Source organism: Arachis ipaensis, chromosome B2, assembly GCF_059453495.1.
Source record: "Arachis ipaensis isolate K30076 ecotype BB chromosome B2, ASM5945349v1, whole genome shotgun sequence".
NCBI classification, from domain to species: Eukaryota; Viridiplantae; Streptophyta; class Magnoliopsida; order Fabales; family Fabaceae; genus Arachis; species Arachis ipaensis.
In genome coordinates, this window is record NC_142437.1 from 113,216,474 (window position 1) to 113,234,448 (window position 17,975).

Below are 17,975 nucleotides of genomic sequence, written 5' to 3' on the forward strand. Positions count from 1 at the left end.
TGTTACATGAATAAGCCAAACGAAAAAGAGATCCACGAATCAGCCAAACCCTATTTATATACAATTCGAACCTAATTGGTTCGAACCCTATTTACCCATAATTCGAACCTAATAGGTTCGAACTTCAACTTTATAATTCGAACCTAATTGGTTCGAATTACGTTCAATTACGTGCATCAAATAATTCGAACCTAATTGGTTTGAATTATGAGTGATTGTGCTATATAAGGAGTTCGAATCAAGCAGATTCGAATCACTTATCCTTTTTCATACCCCACCAAATCCCAGAGAAAACGACCCAGATTCGATCTGAGAAATAGTAGAACCGAAGACTCAGCTGATGGGGGACGATCCTGCAAGGCTGTACCGGTTGGATGGGGTTGCTCATATAGCCGGGGTCATCAACGACGAGGTTAGTACATAGAAAAGTTTCTGCACACGGTTTATTTGAGTTAGTGGTTTTGCATGTGGTTTTAGCGGTTCTATATGTGAGTGGTTTATCGGGGTGGCATTGCAAATAGTTTAGCTTAGAGGTTATTGCATGCGGTTTTGGGGGCGGTTTTTGGTAAGTGGGTTTTTGTAAGTGGTTTTATATGCGCTTCTGTGAATAGTTTATGTAAGTGGTTTATGTTAGGTGATTTTGTTAGTGGTTTGTTGTAGTGGTATTGCAAATGGTTTAATTTAGTGGTTTTGCATGCGGTTTAGTTGGTGGTTTAGGGTAAGTGGTTTATTGTACGTGGTTTAATAATGCGGTCCATTTAATGCGCAGCTACAGCGATGCATCAGGAGCATGCGGCGGCAACAAGGCATGCCACTCGATGAGCGTTATTTATTTGTGCAGTGTTCTTCCTGTTACTTTTATTTAAATAAGTAGACATCGAATGTTTCTGTATAGCCAGTTGGCGTGACAACATCGGTATTTATTTGTGCAGTTTATCTAGATGCCTTATAGCTCTCCCGAGGTACTTCAGGTTGTGCATCCGGAGGTGTTGGAGCCTCGACACATGGCAATGTGGCGTTCTGTCACGTCACTGATATACTTTGCCGTCGTAGAGTGGCATCAGGTTGACAGGGTGCTACCGCAGTTCGGTGGTGTGCAACCCCTCCCGCGTCCCGCCCTGAACATCGACTTTCTGATGTCGAAGGACGGGAGAGGCGGTGATCGTTGGTTCCCGTCCGCCTTACCGGATTGGCATATTCATTGGGAGACCCGTGCGGACCACGTCCTCCGGTTCGATGTTGTTGCCGATCCTGGACCTTCGCACGCCTATCTAGACTGGTGGAGCCAGCATGGGAAGAGGTACTTGTCACCCGATATTCATCTGGGGGATCCGAGGGGCATTCCTATTCCTGTCGAGGCGTCACAGAGAGGTCCTGGTCGAGTTCTTGACATGGATCGAGTCGACGACGTCCCTGATAGGCGTCGGGTTGAGAGGAGAGCTCGTGTCGGGACACGACGGAGCCAGCGTGAGTGGAGGTGGCTGGAGCGGGCTATCGACGAGGCTGATGAGGCAGGTAGGGGTGGTCATCGAGGACGAGGGCGTGGAGGCAGACGGAGGGCACCCGTCGAGGGCCAGGACGGTCGTGAGGCTGGTGGCCTTGGTGGACAGGGGTACGCCACCAGAGATCCTGCTCCCCATGCTGAGGCTGGACTTGGGGAGGTGCCGCTGGGAGATTACTTAGTTGGAGTTCCACCTTACGACCCCACACCTCAGGAGAGTAGGCCATGGGTGAGTCCAGGCAGCACGTTTTCAGACCTACTTGCCGGTGTTGGGTTTGACGGGGATCTTGGATCCCCCTTCTTTGATGACATCAATGCCATCATGCATGATGATGAGGTTGTCCCTGGGCGGAGTCAGACGACGAGGACACAAGCATCGTTAGATGTCGATCTGAATGAGCCGCCCTCCGTTCCTCCTCCTGAGTATTTCGCTTTGGGTGGTACCCCAGCGTCGGCACATACTGCTGGGTCACATTCAGTTGCCGGGCCGTCCTCATCCCGAGCGGTACATGTCCAGCCTAGGACGCCTGCACAGCCAGCCCCGCAGGACGAGGACGAGGACGAGGAGATTGAGGATCAGGAGCCGTTTATCCGGAGAGGTCAGAGGACACAGGTTCCACGTCGTTGGTTCACGGGGTCGCATCTTTTTAGATGATTTATGTGCCTAGTTGTATGTTACCCATGTTCGTCTATGTATTTTGTTACCAGTGTTACTTTGTATCCACCTTTAGATGTATGTCTGTGTTAGAGAGAAAACATTTGTACTTTGCATTTTGATGTTATTTAATTGCCGCATCATGTCTTCATAATGTAACTCGTACACTAATTTATTCTCATGCGTGTTCAGCATACATTTCGTTTAATACTACCTAAACAAAACGTATTCATAAATTCCGATCCCATGCACGTAACATATGCAGCTTCGTTCCTTACTAATTCGAACCATCTAGTTTCAAATTGCATTGAACGTAGTTCGAACCAATTAGGTTCGAATTACTTAAGGGACAAAATCGGTAGTAATTCGAACCAATTAGGTTCGAATTATAAAATTGAAGTTCGAACCTATTAGGTTCGAATTATGGGTAAATAGGGTTCGAACCAATTAGGTTCGAATTGTATATAAATAGGATTTGACTGATTGGTGGATCTCTTTTTCATTTGACTTATTCATGTAACAAGTTTCTCTTGATTTATTTGTATTTTTTACCCGAAAAAAATTATGTGAAATTATTTGGATTACGATCAAGAAACGCCAACGCAACACTTGCATCAAATATCAAATTTATTGACTAATAATAAATTTTAAATAAAATTCTAATTCCCAATAAATTAATTCTTAGATTATCAAATTGAAAATCCGTAACAAAGCGAAAAAACAAAAGGCTAAGGGTCACTTCACTTTCAAGTTTCACCCTTTGTACGTCATGCATGGTGCAGTGGTGGTGCAGAGGGTTCACGTCAAGTAATGGTCCTACGCATAGGTCCTACCTTGTTTGAAGTTCAGACTCGGTAGATCTCCAAATAAATGCTGTCATGTTTTGCAAATATAATTGCCACGTACATACATATATTTATTTAAATTTAATAACACCATGTGATTTCATGAAATAGTATCTGTACCATTTCTTATTTCTAGCTACTTTTCTACTACAGTTTTTGTGTACAATAGTAAAACCTCAGAAAATGCATGTGGACATGTTGGGTCATGTAACATATTTCCATCCTTTATCTTCAACAGTGTGTTCGTTAGTGATGTCAAATTTAACCGGTGGGGCAGTCACATAGTGAAAAAAAAAAAAAAAATAATCTCTTAATTTTAATTTTTTATATATAAATTATATATAAATTTTAGTTTAATTTTTTAAAAATTTTATTTTAATTTTATTTTATTGTGTAAATATTTTTAATTTTTTTAATATTTTATTTAATTCCATCCCTAAATTTACCGTATACACAAAATATTAGTTGTTAACTTAATTATTTATATAAAATAATTAAAATATAAAATATATATTAAAAATAAATTAAATGATATTTATATTTAAATACAAAAATATAATAACTGGTCTTTTATTTGTATATAATATTTTTGTTATTAAATTTAAGATCAAACGAACTATTCTCGATCAAAGAAGACAGACACATACATACACACCACATGATGAAATATTGGCCAAGTTTGTAGAAATTTTATTTAAAACTATTCATATGTATCTTGTATTTAAGCGTATAAGTACTTGGGAAAAATAATTTATGATATGATGATACTAAAGCATTTATGTATAACCAATATAAGATATATATATAGAGAGAGAGTTCAATAAAAATTACAAAATAAGAGTTGAAACCTGCAAGCGAAAAGTTTAGTGAATGTTTTTTTTTTCTTTTGAGCTTTGCTTGGTGAATGTTTGTGATGCCATCCGGGCCCATGAGGATATTCATTCCTTGTTTAAATTCTCAGCCCAATATCATCAGTGACCAGCGTGTTATATTGGATTTAACCAATTAACCACACACAAGTCCAAAATATCCCTACATGCATGGATCAATGCATTCATTCTTATGATGCACGGACACTGTCACATGACATGACTAAATATGACATGACATGAAAATTTTAAAATCTTATAAGACACAAAAATATTTATATATATCAATATCAATAAACTTTTTATATTAACTATATGTTTTTTCACTAGGTAAATCGAATTTTTTGTCCTTTAATGAGTCGATATGTAGATAATAGATATATCTATGTGCATATATTCTAACGGATATTCTAATAATATCTATATTAAGAAGTATATTCAGTAACAAATATCTGTATTAGACTCATATTGGCTTATTGCTGAATAAGGAATTGAATCAAGCGGAGCCCTTTTAACTCAGTGGTAGAGTAACGCCATGGTAAGGCGTAAGTCATCGGTTCAAATCCGATAAGGGGCTTTGAGCCCGACCCTTTTTCATTCTCATAAAACAAAACTTCAGCAGTAGTATTGGTCTTTTGTAGTTTTCGTATATAAAGTATTTTTTGATAAATTGTAATGATATTTTGATATTTTATTGATATTAAAATATAAATTAATTTTTTAATTATTTTTAATATATTATTTTAATTATATAAATTATTTAAAATATTTTTGTTTTAATAAATAATAATATATACTATTTCTAAATTTATTTAAAAAATATATGTTAAGAATAAGATTGGACATGTTGATACGTGATTGTATTTAGGTGTGTCCAAACGTGTCCAAAGAAAAATTTTTTGTTTTTTATTAAGACACAGTTGGATACAATAGACATGCGTATCGAATGAGTGTAGTGAGTGTCGTGTCTAAAATGTGCCCAACACACAGACACAACAACTCAGCGAAGTGTCCGTACTTCATAGATTCATAATGTTACCTAGATTATTTCTTTATCAATAATAGGTTTACTATTGTAATTATTTTTTAGTGAGAGTACATAAAAAGTACATAGTATATAAGGTGTAATAACTCAACAAATATTTTCTAAGGGGATTTTTCATTCTCTCCAACAATGAGAAAAACTTATTTCTCTCCCTCTCTTAATCCCTTCTGGTTCATCAAACAATCAACATCACAGCTTGAATAGCTTAGGGCATGAGATTTTCTTCATGGTGCGGTGAGCGTGGAGAGCAACCAAGCTGTGAATCAAATTATTAAAAAAAAATTGTGAATTAGGATCAATCCAATTTTGCCATTTTCTTTCTATCCCTAATTTTTCTTTCGATATTTTCTTTCCCCCATTCTTACCTCTTCCTTCAAACTCATCCAATAGAGTTTGATGAGAGGCTATTTTGCAAGATTCTTTCTTGGTGAATATAGCTGTTCCGATCAACGAGTTGGAAGGAAGAAGATCTGAATCCATATTACTCTGTGATTCATTGATTTCTCAAAATGGCAAACATGGCAAACAGATCCTCCCATTGCAGAGGTCGTGGAGCTACATTGGCTTGCTCTCATTGCAACAAGCAAGGCCACACAGAAAATGTATGCTATAAGAGTATGGGTACTCCTCCCATTTCTATCAATGGCAGCAACATAACACCACCATCAATCACGTGATCACTGAGGGGCATGATGATATACTTAGTGACAAACAATTCCAGCTCAATTGTCTCAAAGAGAACACTGGAATATCAAGATCTGGATTCACTCCAGAGCAAAGATTTGTCTTGTTAGAGTTGATCAAAAATAAAAGTGTGCAGCAACAACCTCATAATGCAAATCAAATTTTGACTACTTCCATTCAGACTTCTACTCCAAGTAAAACCATTGCATTACATTTTAATGCGAGAATTATGAGTATTATCACTCCAAAATCTGCACTATGGGTCATTGATTCCGGTGCAACAGATCATGTGACTTTTGACTTAAAAGATTTTGCAAGTTTTCAAAATATTGATCCAATCAATGTGATATTGCCAAATGGGACCAAAACTGTTAGCACCATCATCGGCACAATCACATTCTCTAAAAAATTTTTTCTCAAAAATATTTTATACATTCCTTCTTTTGATTTTAAACTGATATCTGTGTCAAAGTTAACCTCAAACTTACATTATCAACTGTTAATCAATGATAAGTGTTGTGAGATACAAGATAGATCCACATAAAAAATGATTGGCATTGCTGAGTGTATAGAAGGGTTATATACAATGAGTAGAGAACCAGAATTCTCTCACTTTCCCCCTCTTCCAACAAAGCAAGCTTCATTGGCGGCAACTACGACTACTACTCATCCCACCACACCTTCACACAGTGAGCACAACAACATTTGACATCTTAGATTAGGACACATACCCATGCATAAATTGATTTTTCTAAAGAAGTATTATTCTTTTATAGATTGTATTGCTTCAAAATTTCCTTGTGATTCATGTCATTTTGCAAAACAAAAGAAATTATCTTTTAATCTTAGTACAACTAAAATAAAAGATTGTTTTAACTTAGTTCATATGGATATCTGGGGTCTTATTTCTGTCCCTTCCAATGAAGGACATAGGTATTTTTTTATTGTGGTGGATGGCAAGAGCAAATTCACTTGGATTTTTTTTATGAAAACCAAATCTGAAGCATCACAATTGGTTATTAATTTTGTGAATTTTGTCAGAGTACAATTTGAAAAACAAGTTAAGTGTATAAAGACCGACAATGGGCCAGAGTTCACTCTAAAATCCTTTTTTGCATCAACTGAAATTTTACACCAACCTTCTTGTGTAGAAACACCAGAGCAAAACGGGATTGTAGAGAGAAAACACCAGCATATTTTAGGTGTTGCTAGAGCACTGCTATTTCAATCAGGAATTCCACATTGTTTTTGGCAATACGCAGTTGCTCACGTCATTCACCTAATTAATAGGTTGCCCAGCACTAACCTGGATAATGCTAGTCCTTATAAGCTTTTGTATAGTAACTTACCTGACCTCTCATATTTAAGAGTATTTGGTTCTCTTGCATATGCCTCCACATTAACAAATTCAAGAACAAAATTAGATCCAAGAGTCAGAAAAACAGCTTTTCTTGGTTTTAAATTAGGAACAAAGGATTTTCGACTTATTGATTTAAAATCAAAGGAAATTTTCATATCCAGAAATGTAATTTTTTATGAAACTAATTTTCCATTTTTACATTCCACTAGCACTGACATTTTTGTGGTACCCATTCGTACTCTACAATGCATTGATCTTTTTCAATATGATACACCATCCACACATCATTTGTAATCACCCACACATACCACACTCATAGATTCAAATGAACATTTCTCAAACTCAATGCACTCACCAATTTCTTCACACACTATTGCACCCATTACAACACCACACACTAACAATGCACCTGCATCACAACACTCTGACATCACACATGACTGCATTACTAGAAAGTCTGAAAGAGTCAAGAAACCGCCTACTTATTTGAAGGACTATCATTGTATGACAACCCACACAGCTCACTCTAGCAACGTTGCCAACTCTAACTCTTTATATCCTATCTCACAACACTTGTCATATGATAAACTAACCCCAAAATATAAGTCACTTTCTCTAGCCATTACCTTAAATCAAGAACCTAGCACTTATGAGGAAGCGGCTGCACATGAATATTGGAGAAAGGCAATACAAGATGAATTGACAGCTCTAGATAAGAACAGAATTTGGTGTCTCACTGAACTCCCAAAAGACAAGAAGGCTGTGGGTTGCAAATGGGTTTTTCGGGTAAAATTCAATCCCGATGGCACCATAGAGAGGCACAAAGCGAGGCTAGTTGCAAAAGGATTCACTCAAGTGCAAGGAGTAGATTATGGTGATACTTTTAGTCCAGTTGTCAAAATGACTACCCTACGAGTAATGTTAGCATTAGCAGCGGCAAAGAAATGGCATTTGAAACAGTTGGACGTCAACACTGCCTTCCTTCATGGAGATCTGGATAAGGAAGTTTATATGAAGATACCACCCGGTTTGGCTGTGTCACAACCAGGTTTGGTTTGTAAATTACAAAAAATCTCTATATGGGCTTAAGCAAGCAAGCAGGCAATGGAACATTAAGCTTACTCAGACTCTTGTGGATGCTGGTTATAAGCAGTTTTTTTATGATCATTCACTCTTCATCAAGAAACAATCTGAAAGCTTCACTGCCATTCTAGTATATGTTGATGACTTGGTTTTAACCGGGAACGACATTGGTGAAATTAATTCCATCAAGCAAGATTTGGATGACAAATTCAAAATAAAGGATCTTGGTGATCTCAAATACTTCTTGGGAATGGAAGTAGCACGCTCTAACTCTGGAATTCACATTTATCAGCAGAAGTACACTATGGACCTTCTCCGAGATTTTGGTTATCTAGATTGCAAGCCTCTCTACTCCATTTGATTATAGTCAGAAACTCTCAAAGGAATCAGGTACCATTTTAACAGACAACACTGTTTACAGATAGCTCATCGGCCGACTCCTTTACCTCACAAACACTAGACCCAATATCTCTTATGCTGTGGGACGTTTGAGCCAATTTTTGGACTGTGCAACCACTTCTCACCTACAGGCTGCTTTTCGTGTACTCCGATATTTAAAAGGCCGACCTGCAACTGGTCTCTTCTTCTCCTCTACTTCTAATCTGCATCTCACTGAATTTGTCGACGCTGACTGGGCTACCTGTGCCGATACTCGTCGCTCCGTTTCCGGTTATTGCTTCATGCTTGGGAACTCGCTCATTAGCTGGAAGAGTAAGAAGCAAACCACAGTTACCAAGTCCTCTGCAGAAGCTGAATATAGGTCTCTTGCTGTTTCCACTTGTGAAGGTAGTTAGTTATCTTTCTTAATGGATTTCATTGGCTTGCCGCTTCAAAAGTCTATCACTCTATTCTGTGACAACCAGTTAGCCATTCACATTGCCAATAATCTCATCTTTCATGAAAGAACTAAACACATTGAAGTGGACTGCCACATTATTCGTAAAAAGCATTTGTCTGGTCTCATTCATCTTATGCCAGTTCGTTCCAAGGATCAACTTGCTGATTTTCTTACCAAAGCTCTGCCACCGGGTTCTTTTCTTGCTAATGTTTTCAAGCTAGGATTGTTAGATTTACACAATTCTAGCTTGCGGGAGGGTGTTACCTAGATTATTTCTTTATCAATAATAGGTTTACCATTATAATTATTTTTTAGTGAGAGTACATAAAAAGTACATAGTATATAAGGTGTAATAACTCAACAAATATTTTCTAAGGGAATTTTTCATTCTCTCCAACAATGAGAAGAACTTATTTCTCTCCCTCTCTTAATCCCTTCTGGTTCATCAAACCATCAACATCACAGCTTGAATAGCTTAGGGCATGAGATTTTCTTAAGAAACATGATATATACAAACACCTAAACTTGGGTTGACCTCCAAAAAAAAAACTTGGGTTGGAAGCTTTCAGCATTGCTTCTACACTAACTTTTTCCACAACGCTCTGTTGTGGAGCCTTTTGTTTTGTCCGTTTATTTAGTCGAGTAAATAGTCATTTTAAATTATAAAAGATTCGAATGCTGATAAAATTGATCATGGAAGAACTAAATGAACTTTAAATCCATGAAAAATTAATTATATTCGACAAAAATATTCAATCGTTAAATTTTTATTAATTCTATTTAAAAATACATTAAATTTTAAAATTAACCCTACCACCAATCATCTTCAGTTCTACACAACCTTCAATCTCCTCTTATGCCTCTTTCTTCGTTTCTTCTTCTTCCATTTACAGACATAAAATGAAAAACAAAAAAACTTTTATTGGATTTGTTGCTAAAATATCGGTATTAAACCCGAAACTTTCGGCGGATGGCCAGTAACTCAAACAAAGGAAAGAATCGGTTACATTTTTCATATGATCTCATCTCCTCTTCTATTATGGATAGACTAATTTTCTTTCTATGATTCCGAATTTGTTTTATTTCGAATTTTTTTAATAATATTTATATATTAGTGGTCGATCAATTGGATTACAAAATTTCCCATAAAAATCATATTTTTTAGCTAGTTTTTTTTTTTCAATTGCAAAATCTCTAGTTGTTTTATTTTAATAAATAAACACTTTTTAAAAAGATTTCCTAATAAAGGCTCATTCCTTCTCGTCATGTAGCTGCACCTTCCCTTACACTAAATTCAAAGATGAACAAAATCCACTTCTATTATTTCAGCAAGGTTTTTTTTTTAAAGCTTCCAAAATGCTCTCTTTCATTAATTTCAGAAGCATCCCATTTTAAATTGAGCATTCAAAACAACAAGAAGTTCTTTCTCGTAGAAGTTTCTAGAATTATCATTGAGCTTGCCACGGTGAAAATCCTCTTGCCTTTGACCAAAAAGGGTCATAAGAGTTCTTCTTTTCCTTTGGTCATTGGCGTTTGCTGTTGATCCTCATGAAAGTACCCCTTTCTTCTTTTTGAATCCCACTTTTTCCTTTTCTCCTCAAATTCCGTCTCTTACATGTTCAAGTGCCATTGCTAATGCTAAAGCTTCTCTACTTCTTTCTCAAATTTTAAGTTATGCTTCTTATAACTAATTAAGTTATAATTACTATGAATGATTCCAAAAAAAGGAAGGAGGTGGACATATTTAAAAAGGAGGTAGATTTGAGTTTACAGTTCTTTTATTTTTTATTTTGTTTCTATATTGAAAAAAAGAGGGAGAAAAAGAGGACACACTAATTGAAGATGATTGTTAGTAGAGTTAATTTTAGAATTTAATATGTTTTTTTAAATAGAGTTAACAAAAATTTTAACAATTGAATATTTTTGCCGAACATAATTTATTTTTCATGGGTATAAAGTTCATTTATTAGTTTTTCCATGGTTAGTTTTAATTTGTCAGCGTTCGAATGTTTCATAGTTAGAAATGACTATTTTTGTCTATTTCGTCAAAAAAGATAGAGGTAGTTAGAGATATTTGATTATTAGGTGGGAGATAAGTTTCAAAGGAGTAGTTGTTTTCTTTTTGAAAAAGTATAGGTAAACAACTCCTAACCAGTCAACTTTAAATAACTGCAATTAATAATGATTAATTTTGTATTTTTATAAAAAATAAAATTTGAATAATCACTAATTAATGATATTTTGAAAAATCAGGATTACCAATTGACCGCTCCTCCCCCTTTCTTTTCACGCGAACGTATTTTCCATCATCAACCCCAACGTGACCCGCCCCCATCCTCAGACCGCCAGATCGCTGTGCTGGACGTCGGCAACCACGCCAAAACAAAGACACATCCACTCAAAATAAAAACATATCCACCTAAAATAAAGACACATCCATCCGAAATGTGACCTACTCCCTCCTTGGCCTGTCGAATAGCTGCGAATAATGCTTTCGTCAAGACCCCACACACCTCCACCTATACCCCACCCTAAGCGCCGCCCAAAACAAAGACACTTCCATATAACTCAAAGACACATCCCCCAAAATAAATACACATGCATATAACTCAGAGAAAAACATCCAACTAAAATAAAGACAACGCTGATAAAGTGACAGTTTGGGAAGGACTCACAATGGAGAGGGTGTCGGCGCAGTTACAGACCGGGTTGGGCCAATAAAGACGCGCAGCAGGAAGGATGAATAGCGCTAGTTTGAGGCCGTGGCAGTGGCCACGCTGGGAAGGGATGTCGCTCAGAACTCGCATTGAGACGCCGACAGTGACGATGCGTGGAACTGGGATGAGGCGGCAATGGATTGGTCGGCGCGGCATTGGGAGAACGCGTGGAATGGAGCGCGTGAGGGGCAGTGACGACGCGGAGACTCACATCCTATAGGTCGTGGGACATTGCCAGCTACGTGATAGGCGGATGGCAGTGGTGGCATAGCGACAATAATGAAATTCAGCGGAGCTTAATGGCGAGTGAGAGAGAAAGGTGAATGGGCGTGCTATTGTTTTTTGAATGTTGTGTGAAAGTGAAAGGTTAAATTAGGATTATAAATTTATAATAAGATAGGATTTTGGTTTTGGGATATATCTTGAGTTTTTTTTCGAATAGCCCCATTAAAATTGGCCGGTAGTTGGCTGATTGGGTGTTGGTTACTTAGCAGATTTTTTTTTTGTGTGTGTGTCTTGAATGAGTAGTTGTTGAGATGGGTGGTGTTTTATGCAAGATGATGGGTTTGGTATTTTGTATAGTGCCGTCTTGGGTTTTCCGGCCCAATCCAAGAACAAAAAAAAAAAAAAACATAAGTTGGTCAAGTGATTAGTTGGCTCGTTCTCTTAAGTAAATATTAGATATTCAATTTCGTCTTTTACATGTATGCAATAATCTATTAGTCAACAACAAATTTTTAAATAAAATTTATATCCACACCAAATTAGTTATTGTCGTGCCAAATTAAGAGATACAGTTAGAAATCAAATATATATATATATATATCCCTAAATGATTCTAACATTAATTCTTATTATTTTTTTAATTAGCTAAATTCTATGATATATGGACACGAGACATGATACAGAACATATAGATATACAAATTTTAAATTCTTATAAGACACGAAGACATGACATATATATAAAATATAAATTATTTTTTAGATAAATTCTAATGATATTTTGATATTTTATTGATATTAAAAGATAAATTAATTTTTAACTATTTTTGATGTTTTTTAATTATATAAAGTATTTAAAATATTTTTGTTTAAATAAATAATATATTTAAACTTATTTTAAGAATACATGTTAAAAATAAAACCGGACACACTGATGCGTGATAGTATTTAGATATGTTAAAACGTGCTTAAAGAAAAAATTCTTCTTTTTTATTAAGATACTATTGAATATAAAAGATATGCGTATTAAATAAATATCAATAAATGTCATATTTAAAATGTCTTTGAACAAATAACAACTTAATAAAATATTCGTACTTTATGGACTAAACCCAAAAAATTATTACGAGACATCAAAAGTGATGTATTGCTTGAGGCTTATAAAATTTGTGAATTGGGCTCAAGATTTTATTTTTGATAACAGTGAAAACTGAAAAGAGCTAGCCTTCATATTATTAGTGATTCAATATTTCTTAAACAGTCTTTCTTCTCAGTGTTAAGAAGTTTTTACTATTTTAAAGTTTGTTTTAAGTTTTAAGCATTTAAAAGAGTTTGATTATTAGATTATATTAGGAAGTTGACGCACTATATTAGATTCTACTAATATAGTCTCACCAGAGATGTTTTCCAAATTATATGTAGCCCTTAGCTTCTCTCTTTGAGAGTTAATTCAAGCACATATTTTATTAGTTTTTCTCAAAAAAAAAAAAAAAAAAAAAAAAACACTATCTCAATGAGGGAAAAAAAAAAAAAGAGTCAAACAACAACACAATCTCAAACTAACATCGCCAAGTAGCAAAGCAGAACTCTAGGGAACACTAGTTTTACATCACTATAATTATAAATAATATAATAAAAAAAAGGTTTATCAAACTTATGTTTTAAGGGCACATATTAATATGATAAATTAATTTTTTTAAAAATAAAAAATATAAGTTTTTAATGTATTTATTTTTTATTTATTAAATAAAAATATTTAAAATAAAATTAATAATAATCTTATCATGTACCTTTAGAATAAAGACACATTAGTTAAACCCATAAAAAATAACAGATAATTAATTCTTTTCAACTAATATTAATTAATTTTTTAAATTATTTTATTTATCTAAAATTTTAAATTTTAAATTATAATTTTTAAATTTAAATTATAAATTATAAACTAAAATATTAAAATTAATTAGTATTGACTAACAAAAATGACTTTTTTTAATAATAATAATAATAATAATAATAATAATAATAATAATAATAATAATAATAATAATAATCAAATAGAACACATAGTAACTAACCTATCATCCACACACTAATTAAACACATAAAAGAAATTTAATGAGTAAATCATTAAAATTGGTATCAAATAATTTTAAATTGAATATTTTATTTTTAATAAATTTTTATTAGATTTTAAAAATTATTTCTATTAGATAAATTAATTTTTTCATCAATTTGGTGATTTTGGTCCATCAACAACTAATTAAGTCTTCTGATGTGTAAGGTTAACACATGAATTTGAACATTAAAACTTAAAAGTGACATGTGGAGAGAGGTCAATTTGGTCCTCCTCAAATTAATTAAGTGCCCACAAAAACGACGCCATTGGGGCTAATTTGCTTGATAAATATAAATTTCATCGGGGGCTAATAATAGTTTTAGTTAGAGATCAATGTGTCATGCACGACTAATTGAACTCATTCCAAATGTTATCCTTAATTATTTTAAGGTTCTTGCTAACTTGTGCTAGGCTAAGTATATTATAAAAAAAAAATTATTTTATAAAAATTATTATAATTTTTTTTATTTTAAATATATTAAAAGTATTAAAAAATTTGTAAATTTGTATTATCATATTTTAAAAATATGTCATTAAGATATAAATTAGTTAATTTTTTATTTTAATTCATAAATGTTCAGCTTTGGTCTAAGTAAGAATTTTGCTCGTGATAAAATCATTTCCAAAGATATATATGAAATCCTCATACTTTGTGATAAAAAAAAATAAAAACGAGGATAAAAAAATAAAAAATATATAGCGAAAACACACAAAAAAAATAGATAAAGATTTTTTTTATTAAATCTCTAAAAGATATAATTTTAGAAATTTAGATTATAAGAATGTTTTTTCTACTAGATTTTTAAAGTATTTGTTCTTAACAACTAAATTAAAAGGCAGAAAATTGAAAAAGGTATCACTAAAAATTATTTTAGGCTGAATTATTTAAATTTTTTCATGTAATAAGTAAAGTAAATTACTTGATTACATATAAAAAAAAAAAAACATACATATTAGTATTCATAAAATTTATTCATCATAAAGTTAATTAGAATGAATTACAAAAAGTGTTTAAATAGGTTCCTAATAGATCAGCCTAAAAATGGGCCAATTAGATAAGATAACTTATTAATTTAGATAAGATAACTTAATTTAAATCAGATTTGACCTTATTAGATTAGATTATATTGATTTAAATTTAAAATTCCTAAAAATACTATTAAGTAAATCAGAATTAAATCAAATCTTCTAATAAATCCTAACAACAAAACAAACTAAAATAGAGACTACATAAATTCGAAAGTAATTACTAAATTTGTGTCTTTTACTAAATTTGAAAAATACTATTGGGTCTCTTGTTGTCTTAACTTAGTCCAATAAACCTTATGAATACCGTCATTTTAATATCACTGTTTTTAAGACGAATTATTGGTCTCTTTGATGTTCAAAACTGGCTTGGTATAATTCTTCTAGTATTCAGATCTTTGAATGTGACAAGATTAACATTCTGCCCTATAGTTCTAAATCGCCAAAAATACTCTTTTGAACACGTATCATTCTCTCCCTCTTAAAAAAAAAAAATCGTCCTCAAATATGCGTGTGTATATATATATATCAAAAAGAGAAAAATTAGATACAATAAATACAATTGGACCATAATACCCACCAAAAAAATTATTCTTGCTTGAATTGTTCTTGATAATCGCCAACACTTGGAATGGACCATCTTCTTTAGCAACAAGTGTTATTTTTCTTTAATAAGAAGCTCTTCTTTCCTCTATAGAATCTAAACCCAATATGATGATTTAAATATCATGGTTTGATGGCTCTTCTTTACCCACCGAATTGTAGTTATGTCCTTCATATATGCAAGTTCAATCTTTTCAACTTTACTTTCACAATCTAAAATAACACTATTACTTAAGGGTAAAAATAATAATTCCAAAGTAGTCAAAAACTTAAAAATATTCAGAGATTCATAAAGATAATATCCAACAGAGTTATAAATATCAGAATTATGAGGACGCTCAATGTTTCGCACAGAATTATCCAAAAGACCAAAACATGCTTAGCATGCAAGATATGAGCATTCAAACAATTAGCATAAGTTAGCACATAAACAAATTCTTTGAGAAATAACCAAGGTTCTGGAAACTGAGCTGGTCATCGAACCGCTCTAGTTATTAGTTTATTGGTTTACAGGTTTAATCCATTCGACCGTAATTGAACCGAAAAAATCGTTTTATAATAAAATAATAAATAAAATATAAATAAACACATAGAAACTATATGATCTTATCAATTTACAAACTCAATTTTTTTTAAACACTCTTAAAATATATGTTTCCAAGCACTTTTGTCATCATCATCTTTAGTTTTACACTCATCACTCAATTAAAAAATCCACAACTCTAATCCTCTATGATTTCTTTTAGAAAAATAAAATCCCATTCAAGAAGGAAACCATAGCAGTAAGTGATTGAGAATATTTGTGAGACTCATCACCAAGACATAGAACAAGTATACATATAGAGCAGTACCAAACAATCCAATTATCAATTCCATGAACCATAAACAAAAGGGTGTCTAAATATCCACAGAATCAATCAAATTCAGCATTAAAAAACATCAAAAATCAAAATTTGCAGTTAAAGAATGAAGTAAAAAATATTAGAAATGAGAGTGGCTTGAACCATCGTCTTCTGCGTCAGAGAAATACACTACCATCATCATCATTACTCCCAAGACCTCCAACAACAGCATCATCTTCATGATTTTCTTGCTCTAAATCAATAATATGGGACATCTGCTGTTTGTTAATTTTTTTGAAAGCATAGTTTAAAATTAAAATACAGCAACAAATAATCACCATAAACTCTGAAATCAATAAATCTATCAACAAAATTCAAAAACAGTCGCAGCAGAATAACAAATCCATTTTTAGCAATAATTTCGACAACGCCACAAAATCAATTTCTTTGATTGATTTCACATTCAAAAAATCACTAATTAGATTCATAACAGACTCAACAGAGCAATAACAATACAATCCAATTACAATATAAACATTATATTGTGGAGGAACAACGTCCAATAACAATAATCTCAAGTTCTCAGCAAACAACACCCAAAATTATTCAAAACTATTCAATAAACAACAAAATTCAGTAGTTCACACTTCATAGCTTAAATAACAATAATTATTCACAATTATTCAACAAAGTTCACAATTCAGTTCAGTAACTTTAGCTGAATCAGTTCATAGTTTGAGTTCCCAGAATCTTGGCTCACACTTCACAGTTCACAGAAAAATAAAAAATCAGTAAATCACATAGTTAATAAAAAAATTACCTAGAACTAGAAGCTAGAAGAATTAAATAATTATTCAATCATAGTTAATAAAAAAAGTATTCACAGAGCTTCACACTTCAATAAATCAGTAAATCAGTTCACACTTCAGTGACTTCACAGTTCACAGAGCTCCACAGAATCAAACAATGGTTCAATCATAGTTAATAAAAAAATTTACCTAGAAGCTAGAAGAAGCCTTCAACAGAGCATGCAAGAGGGAGATAGAGACACCGAGTGACCAAGACAAGGAAGCGTGGCTGCGCAATGGGCTTTGAACGGGACAGTGGTTGCGGAGGAACAGAGCTAGTGCCGGCGGCAGCGTGGCTGCGCGACGAAGGGAGTTTGCGATGGCTGCAAATGGAAGGAAAGGTTGATATCGATGGCTGTTGCGCGATGGAGGAAAAGTGAGTGAGCAGACTGTGGCTGCTCGAGGGAACGACGGCGGCGGCACGAGGCGGTGGCTGGACGGAAGTGAGGGACAGCTAGGAGCTCGATTGAGAGGAGCCCTGACCTGGACTAAGTGTGAGAGAGGCAGAGCGTTCTGGAATCTGGATCTGGGCATCTGGCACGGGAGGATGGAGTTAGGGCTAAGCTAAGTGCAGCCGGGGAAACGGCGACGTTTGGCTCCCCACTCAAAAAATCGGTCAGGTCACGGTTCGGTTCAATTGACCAATTTCTGGCCGGTTCACCAGTTCAATTGCGATTTTTGAAATCTACAATTTTGGCATTAGTTTAAATCGTTTTCCT

General features: G+C 33.9%; 1 non-coding gene and 1 pseudogene across 1 annotated transcript; both read left to right on the plus strand.

The window, feature by feature from the left end:
* Positions 1–340: 340 nt before the first annotated feature.
* On the plus strand, positions 341–2,156 carry LOC148575265 (uncharacterized; annotated as a pseudogene).
* Positions 2,157–4,375: 2,219 nt separating this feature from the next.
* TRNAT-GGU (transfer RNA threonine (anticodon GGU)) lies at positions 4,376–4,447 on the plus strand. Its single transcript has one exon. It is a non-coding gene; the product is annotated as a tRNA-Thr (tRNA).
* Positions 4,448–17,975: the final 13,528 nt, after the last annotated feature.